Raw genomic sequence first — 10,392 nt, 5'->3', positions numbered from 1 at the left:
TAACAACAACTTGAAGTATCACACTTTAATGTTGTTTTCAACAATAGCGACAGGCAGGCAAAGAAATACCAGTACACAAGTCCCCTACTAGCGAAGCTCCACATTGTGTGGTGAAAGCACAAATGAAATATTGAGAGCTTAAATGACCTTAGTCAATCACAAGTTAAAGCGACCGGGCCGAATCTTGAGAACCCACCACCATGGCTTCTGCTAAAATATTGGAGCTATATCTAGCTATAAACCGAATTGGACCATACTTGGAGCAGTTGTTGGGAGTACACGATGTACAGTACACCATATACAAAATTTCAGCCAAATCGGATGAAAATTGCGGTTCAAATTGCATGTTCTCGATTCTTAATGTAGACCATTATGGGTAGCGATTTCTAGTCCGCCACGACCGTCATTAACGACGTACTTTATATGCCCACAATTAGTTAGTCCAGTGTAGAGAACACTGTAGTTTCGTTAATATTTTTGTCAAGATTGGAGTTTTATTTAGAACAAGTTAGGACGGGATAAAGTCGGGCAAAGCCTACCTTTTGATACCCTACACTACACGGGTATGCAGGCTAAGTCATCGAAATTAAAATGTAGAATGAATAGTTTCTACCAACATCCGTACATGTGGGGGCCATAGACGAAATCTCTAGGTAAAATTTTTAGAAATTCGATTGATAAATGCACTTGCAAACACACTAAAAGTGAAAAATCGGGAGATACATATATATGGGAACTATTATGGAGCTCTGTACATCTGAACCGATTAATATGAAATTCACCAGTAATCCGAAGATTTCCAAGAGAAATCTTCTTGCCAAACTTCGTGAGGATTATTGGTTCACAAATCACCGAATTATTGCAGAATTAGTTAAATGTAGCAGACTTACATAAATGAAAGCAAAACTATTCCTATGAGGACGTGTGGCCTGCAAAACAGAGCAACGTAGGCACCAATGCAATCGTAGGTATGTTTTAGGGGAAAAATAACAAATACTCACCACCATAGATTCGATATTCTCATGATGTCTGATTTAGGGGTGTTTTCGGGGGTGGTCTCCCAGACACTTGGCCTTGAAAAATATCAGCATCGTGCTCTTCTCTCAAATGACATTTCTTTAAACCCCATATTGCTATTGGTTTAGGGGAGTTTACAGGATGAGGCGTCCCCCAAACACATGGCTCTAAGTTTGGTTACCAAATTCGTTTTCTAATCTCAAATACCTTTCATTTGAGCCACATATTGGCATGGTCGAAAAATTTTTACCCTTTGGGGAGTGTTTTAGGGAAGGGGTGATGCCTAAAATACATGGTCCTACATTTGGATATGAAATTCGTATTCTACTCTCAAATGCCTTTATTTGAGCCCCATATTGCAATGGTCACTAAAAAATTGCTTTTTGTGGGGTATTTTGGGAAAGGAGTAGACCCCCAGAAATTGGTCCCGTATTTAGGGGTGAATATGACCGATTTAAGGGTGTTTTGGGGAGTGGGGTGGTCCCCCAAACACTAAGCCCTGAAAATATATCAGCAACGTGCTCTATTCTAATATATTTGAAACCCATATTGCCAATGCCCTCAAAATTGGATATCAAATTCGTTTTCTAATCTCAAATACCATTTACTTTAACCCCTTATTGAAAATGCCAGCAAATATGTCCGGTTTGGGGTAGAGGCCCTAAAAACTATTAATATCGAGCTACCCTGTCTTTAAGACCAAAATTGTCTTGGTGAGCAAATGCGTCCTATTTGGGAGTTGTTAAGGTGGTGGGACGTCCCCTAGACAGTTAGTCCCGAATGCTGATGTCAGCTTAATGGTCTAATCCCAAATACTTTTCATTTAAGCTCCATTTTTCTATAGTCGGCAAATATAACCGGTTTGGGGGGTGTTTTGGGGGATGGGGCGGCCACTCAGTGACTTGGCTTTGAAAATATATATCAGATTCGTGTTCTACTCTAAAACACCTCCTCTTTGAGCCCAATATTGCAATGGTCAGCTAATACTTTCTATTTGGATGGTGTTATGGGGGTGGGCTGGCCTCATAAACACTTTTCCCGAACATTGATATCAGATTCGTGCTTTACTTCCAAATGCCTTTCATTTGAGTCCCATATTGCTATTTGTCTTCTTTGGGGTATGTTCTCGGGGATGGACGGCCCCCCAAACACTTGGTCCCACATCTGGATATCAGATTCATATTCTACACTCATATACCTTTTATTTAAGCCCCATATTGCCATGACCAGTAAATAAGTCCTTTTGGGGCGCGTTTTGGGGAAGGGGTGGACCCCTAGAAATTTTTTCCCATATTTGAATATCAGATTCCTATTTTATTCGCAAATACCTTTCATTTGAGTCCCATATTGACATGATCGGTAAATATGTCCTATTTAGGGGTGTTTTGGGGGTTGGGGTGGTCCCCCAAACACTTGGTCCGACAATTGGATATCAGATACGTTTTCTGATCTTAAATACCTTTCATTTGAGTCCCATATTGTTGCGATTGGTCTATAAATATATTTGGTTGGTTTTGGGGATGGGGCGGACCCCCATGCCCACCCCCCGTCTCCGAGATCTGGCGTTTCTGAAAGGTTAGGTTAAGGGGGAGGATCCGCCGCGTGTACCATATTTTCACCACGGGATCATTATGCGCCATCTGTGAAAATTTCAAGAAAATCGGAGATTTTAGTGAAATACCAAGCCACAAAAATGGTATATGTGTCCCTTGACTAACAGTATAGCAATATAAATACATTTATTTAAATACCGTAAGATCTTAATCGATCTATAAATTTGCTCGGAGGGTTTAGGGTTATTTAAGTTGGATGTAAGATATACTCCATTCTTAAAAGACTTTATTTGAGCCTGATATTCTCATGGAAATTTTGGGAGTGGGAAGGCCTCCAGGGTGATAGTTGGTGGATTTAGATGGTAGTGTAGACTCCCGGAAACCTGTTCCCGAAAGTGGGTATCTATTCCACCCAGTGACTTGAAAATATATATCAGATTCGTGTTCTACTCTAAAATATCTTTTGTTTGAGCCCCATATTATAATGGTCAGCACATACATCCCATGCGTCCCGATACGTTATGGCAATAATAAATTGCCATAACGTATCGATCTAGCGCTTATTTTCGAGATTTTGAATTCTTTATTTGTCTGTCTAGCCACTGTTTTTTTTCGTACATATTGTATATGCCATGATAGATTTGAACTTATAGAGCAGTAGTTACTACAGTTTTGCGTAGTTCTGCTCGAAATTTCGCATGAATTTTTTCGTTACCCGTCTAAAAATCTCTGCCAAATCCATCAAAACCTGCTAAAAATTGTGTTTTGGCATTTATATTGTGGTACTGCACTATTTCCACTTATAGCGTAGATGTACGTTATTAAATAGTAGGCAATTGATAGACAATGTCTGATTGGTTTTTCACAAAAATATTTTCTAGAAGGGTTATTTTCATAAAATGTTTGTCAAAATTCGCTGTTGATAGGTTCGTGTGATGGGTTGAGATTGGTGAACAGCTTTTGTTTAAACTGACTTAGCCGCTTTTGGCTTGTGATCTGCCTACAACCCATATAAAAATGTGTGGTTTTATGATATAAGAGATTCTCGGTTATTCTCCGTTCAGTCGTATTGTGTTCACTATTCTTCTCTTTGTTGAATACCATTCAAATAAAGCCTTGGATGGCTAAGTAACTAAGTTACGGCGGAAGAACAAAAAGATTTACGATATGCGTTTCCGAGAGTGTTTAAATGTCTAGGAAATTGACATTAAGTCAAGTGTAAGTTAAATTAACTAATAGCAGTTGGGAGTTGGGTAAGAGCCACCACACATAATTATTGAAGTAGTTTAGCAAGTATTAGCAGTGTTACCAATGGAAGCAACAGAACCTTTTTCAGATATAAATGAAGAATAACATATATAACAAGTAAAAGCGCGCTAAGTTCGGCCGGGCCGAATCTTATATACCCTCCACCATGGATCGCATTTGTCGAGTTCTTTTCCCGGCATCTCTTCTTAGGCAAAAAAAAAGGATATAAGAAAAGATTTGCTCTGCTATTAGAGCGATATCAAGATATGGTCCGGTTTGGACCACAATTAAATTATATGTTGGAGACCTGTGTAAAATGTCAGTCAATTCGAATAAGAATTGGGCCCTTTGTGGGCTCAAGAAGTAAAATAGAGAGATCGATTTATATGGGAGCTGTATCGGGCTATATACCGATTCAGACCATAATAAACACGTATGTTAATGGTCATGAGAGAGTCCGTCGTACAAAATTTCAGGCAAATCGGATAATAATTGCGACCTCTAGAGGCTCAAGAAGTCAAGATCAAGATCGGTTTATATGGCAGCTATATCAGGTAATGAACCGATTTGAACCATATTTGACACAGTTGTTGGATATCATAACAAAGTACTACGTACCAAAATTCATTCAAATTGGATAAGAATTGCGTCCTCTAGAGGCTCAAGAAGTCAAGACCCAAGATCGGTTTATATGACAGCTATATAAGGTTATAAACCGATTTGAACCATACTTTGCACAGTTGTTGGATATCGTAACAAAACACGTCGTGCAAAATTTCATTTCAATCGGATAAGAATTGCGCACTCTAGAGGCTCAAGAAGTCAAGACCCAAAATCGGTTTATATGGCAGCTATATCAGGTTATGGACCGATTTGAACCATACTTGGCACAGTTGTTGTATGTCATAACAAAACCGTCGTGCAAAATTTCAACCCAATCGGATAAGAACTGCGCACTCTAGAGGCTCAAGAAGTCAAGACCCAAGATCGGTTTATATGGCAGCTATATCAAAACATGGACCGATATGGCCCATTTACAATACCAACCGACCTACACTAATAAAAAGTATTTGTGCAAAATTTCAAGCGGCTAGCTTTACTCCTTCGGAAGATAGCATGCTTTCGACAGACAGACGGACGGACGGACGGACGGATAGATGGACGGACATGGCTATATCGACATAAAATTTCACGACGATCAAGAATATATATACTTTTTGGGGTCTCAGACGAATATTTCGAGTAGTTACAATCAGAATGACGAAATTAGTATACCCCCCATCTTATGGTGGAGGGTATAAAAAGTAAGGCGAAGCCGACCTTTAGATACCCTACACCACATTGGGTATGCGGTTTTAGTCGTTGAAGCTAAAAATTGCTTAAATTTGAAACAATAGAAAATAATTTATTTTCTTCTTATAATCTTTTCTAATAATAATTTATTTTCTTTGTTCGGCTCGAGCTTCGTACGATAACTAATTGCTCTCGGCAATTTTCTGTCACTCTTCTAATAACCTAGAAACAATTTTGCTGCCGCCGTGCTTTAAACTAATGATTTCATGTTTGGTAGTCTTGCACGCATCCTCTAGTCTACCGACATAATATTCCTTATAATGAAATAACTTAATAAGTATTACTGCAAAGCAATAAGTGTTTAAATGAATTTCATTTAAACAAGTAAAAAGGCGATAAGTTCGGCCGGGCCTTTGGAACTTTGGATACCCAGCACATCGCGTATATATGTAAACTATCTTTTGTCATAATCCGGTTAAGAATTCATAATTTATGTCCCTATAGCTGCTATATCGAAACATGGTCCGATATTGACTGAATTCGGCACGGACATTGAAAGGTCTAATAAGTGCAAGTCATTCTTTAAATTTGTAGAACAAAATATTGGTCTTTTTGATAGCTATTGGGTTGCCCAAAAAGTAATTGCGGATTTTTTTAAAAGAAAGTAAATGCATTTTTAATTAAACTTAGAATGAACTTTAATCAAATATACTTTTTTACACTTTTTTTCTAAAAAGAAGGATGTCGAAGGCCCTAGGCACAACTCACTGTTCCAAATTTCGGCGACATTGGACAACAAATGCGCCTTTTATGGGTCCAAGACCTTAACTCGAGCGATCGGTCTATATGCCAGAGTGTAAGAATGTGTATTGTTGGTCGTCTCGACGTTCTGAGTCGTTATAGCCATATCCGCCCGTCCGTTTGTCGAAATTACGATAGCGGTCGATCACGCAAAGCTAGCCGCTTTAAATTTTGCACACATACTTTCTGTTGATGGAGGTCGTTGGACTGCGAATGGGCCATATCGGTTTAGATTTGGATATAGCTGCCACATATACCGATCTCCCGATTGGACGAACATATATATGAGAGCTATATCCAAATCTGAACGTATTTTTCCGATTTCAATAGGATTTGTCTTTAGGTCGAAAAACATGCCTGCACAAAATTTTAAGACCGGATGAAAACTGCGACCTGTAGTTTGCACACAAATTAACATGGACAGACGGACATAGCTAAATCGAATCAAAGAAGTGATTCAGAGTTGATCAATGGGTAGATCTCTCTTCCTTGGGAGTTACAAACAAGTGCACTAGGTTGTAATACCCTGTACCACAGTAGTGGTGTAGGGTATAATTAGAAAAATGCCTCGAGTTTAAAATTTCAAAAGCCCAGATCCACCAATTAGCCACATGTTTTTTCTACTCCTTATGTACCCTTAACCCATGCAAAAGATTTTTTCCACCTAACAATATTTTTAGCCTCCACAGCAAATTGACTATCAAATGCCGATTTTGAAACCACCTTTGCTTGAAAAGGGTATTTTGGGGTTTAAAAAAAAAAAAAAAATCGGGCAGAATTCATTTTTAGTTTTTTTAAAGACACTTTTATTTGCACTATTTAAAAAGAATTACTAAGATATCTCCATTCGTTTTTTATTAGGATTTATATATTAACCACTTTTCGCAAAAATCCGCCCATACCAAATGAACCCATATCAAATGTTCATGGACATATATTAATTTTTTGCGTGATTTCAACAGAAGGATGGACGGATAGACGGGAATATACGATCGTCTTGGACCCCGTGATGAAAATAGGGTACTACATTTTTTAATTTCTGAAGGGGGGCGGACCCTCCCCCTTACCCTAATTTTCAGAAAAGCCAGTCTCGGAGATGGGTGGTGCGATTAAAGCGAAATTTTGTGTGCTATCATATAGTATCCTAAAAATAAAAATTTGGTATCCAAATTTCGGATGGGGTACCTAGGGGGGCTGCCCCACCCTAAAACCCACCAAACATATATTTATAACAATCACGACAATATGGGACTCAAATGAAAGGTAATTAAGATTAGAAAACTTCTCTGAGATCCAATTGTCGGACCAAGTATTAGGGGGACCACCCCAACCCCCAAAACACCCCTGAATCGGACATATTTACCGACCATGGCAATATGGGACTCAAATGTGGGACCACGTTTCTGGGGATCCACCCTTTTCCCAAAAAACCCCCCAAACAGGACTTATTTACTGACCATGGGAATATGCGGCTTAAATAAAAGGCACTTGAATGTAGAATACGAATCTGATATGAAAATATGGGACCAAGTGTTTGGGAGCCGTCTCTCACCAAAAACATCACCCAAAGGGGACAAATTTACGACCATAGCAATATGGGGCTCAAATGAAATGTCTTTAGGAGTAAAGCACGAAGTTGATATCAATATTCGGGAAAAGTGTCTATGGGGCCACCCCATCCTCACAATACCACCCAAATACTAGGTATTTTCTGACTATTGCAAAATGAGGCTCAAATAAGAGGCATTTTAAATTGGAACACGAATCCGATATATATTTGCAAGGCCAACTCACTGAGTGGCCGCCCATCTCCCAAGCCGGTCATGTTTGACGACTATGGAAATATGGGGCCAAAATTAAAGGTATGTGGGTGTAGAAATTGTATCTGATATCAACATTAGGGGCCAACTGTCTAGCAGACGTCCCACCACCATAACAACCCCCAAATAGGACGTATTTGCTCACCAAGACAATTTGAGTCTTAAAGAGAGTGGAAATAAATATTCATAGTTTTTAGGATCAATACCCCAAACCGGACATATTTTGCTGACTTTTGCAATAAGGAGTTAAAATGGGATTAGAAAACAAATTTGATATCCAATTTTGAGGGCAATGGCAATATGGGGTTGAAATAAATGATATACAGATATATATGCAGGTTAAATGAAAGGTATTGGGAGGTAGAGCAAGAATTGATACCCATTTTCGGGCCCAATTTTCTGGTGGTCTACCCCTTTCCCACAATACCCCCCAAACAGTGACTATCGCAATATGGAGCTCAAATAAAGGTATTTGGGAGTAGAATACGAATTTCATATCCAAATTTAGGACCATGTATTTAGGGCATCACCTCTTTCCCAAAATACCCCCCAAAGGAAAAAAATGTTTCGACCATGCCAATATGTGGCTCAAATGAAAGGTATTAGAGATTAGAAAACGAATTTGATAACCTATTTTGGGGCCATGTGTTTGGGGGACGCCTCATACTGTAAACTCCCCTCTAAACCAATGGCAATATGGGGTTAAATAAATGGTATTTGAGAGAAGAGCACAATGCTGATATTTTCTCATGGACAAGTATCTCTCCCGAAAACACTCCTAAATCAGATATCATGACAATATCCGGCTGAAATTAAGTATTTTATGAATGAAGTACACTTTACATCCAAACTTAAATTCGTAGACCAATAAAGATCATATGGGATTCAGATAAAAGCACTTATATTGTTAAACTTTTAGTCAAGCGATGTACTATTTTCGTAGCATGGTATTTCACTAAAAGCTCTTTAATTTTCGAAAATAAATATTCCAAGGAAACTTTTGTTGCATATAAAGTAAAAGAAGGTGCAGCGGATCGGGCCCGTGCCAGCTAGTGTCATATAAATATCCACCACAAAAAAAAAAAAACACCAACACTGACTAAAGCATTAATTATCAATTTGTTTTCATGAACTACGATCTTAATACCCTTTTATGTAAAGAATTAAATGTGTCAAAAATAAAGGCATGGAGGACTAAGTGCATTACACAGATAATCCAATATATCGTAGCCCCAAATTCAGATACGAGTATAATGGAATTATTTGGGATGCTTAATGTGACAATGTTCGTGATTGTTGTCGACAAGCCTATTGTATGAATAAACATTGTTTTTGATACATTAATTAATTGGGTTTTGTATTGGATGATAGCAGCATCAGAAGATTAAATATTTTTTTATTACACTGAGAAAAGTTTCCACTGGTGGAATTGTTTATTGATAGGCTTTCTACAAGAACGTAGCACTGAGTTGGTTTTGTGGGTCACACGTAGTTGCAAACACAACCCAGTTGTCCAGCCAGTAACCAGTTGGCGGCATCATCTAAACGGTGATTTTTTACGTATGAGCTAAAGGAACGTTAAAAAAAAAAAACAAGTAAAAGAGTGCTAAGTTCGGCCGGGCCGAATCTTATATACCCTCCACCATGGATCGCATTTGTCGAGTTCTTTGCCCAGCTTCTCTTCTAAGCAAAAAAAGGATATAAGAAAAGATTTGCTCTGCTATTAGAGCGATATCAAGATATGGTCTGGTTTGGACCACAATTAAATTATATTTTGTAGACCTTTGTAAAACGTCAGCCAATTCAAATGAGAATTGCGCCCTTTGGGGGCTCAAGAAGTAAAATAGAGAGATCGATTTATATGGGAGCTGTATCGGGCTATAGACCGATTTAGACCATAATAAACACGTATGTTGATGGTCATGAGAGAATCCGTCGTACAAAATTTCAGGCAAATCGGATAATAATTGCGCCCTCTAGAAACTCAAGAAGTCAAGTCTCCAGATCTGTTTATATGACAGCTATATCAGGTTATGAACCGATTTGAACCACACTTGACACAGTTGTTGGGTATCATAACAAAATACAACGTGCAAAATTTCATTCCAATCGGATAAGAATTGCGCCCTCTAGAAGCTCAAGAAGTCAAGTCTCCAGATCTGTTTATATGACAGCTATATCAGGTTATGAACCGCTTTGAACCACACTTGGCTAAGTTTTTGGATATCATAACAAAATACAACGTGCAAAATTTCATTCCAATCGGATAAGAATTGCGCCCTCTAGAAGCTCAAGAAGTCAAGTCCCCAGATCTGTTTATATGACAGCTATATCAGGTTATGAACCGATTTGAACCATACTTGGCACAGTTGTTGGATATCATAACAAAATACAACGTCCAAAATTTCATTCCAATCGGATAAGAATTGCGACCTCTAGAGGCTCAAGAAGTCAAGAAGTCAAGACCCAAGATCGGTTTATATGGCAGCTATATCAGGTGATGGACCGATTTGAACCATACTTGGCGCAGTTATTGGATATAACAACAAAATACGTTGTGCAAAATTTCATTCCTATCGCATAAGAATTGCGCGCTCTAGAGGCTCAAGAAGTCAAGACCCAAGGTCGGTTTATATGGCAGCTATATCAGGTTATGGACC

Source organism: Stomoxys calcitrans, chromosome 1 (assembly GCF_963082655.1).
Source record: "Stomoxys calcitrans chromosome 1, idStoCalc2.1, whole genome shotgun sequence".
Lineage (NCBI taxonomy): Eukaryota > Metazoa > Arthropoda > Insecta > Diptera > Muscidae > Stomoxys > Stomoxys calcitrans.
Note: the sequence above shows the minus strand (reverse complement) of the source record.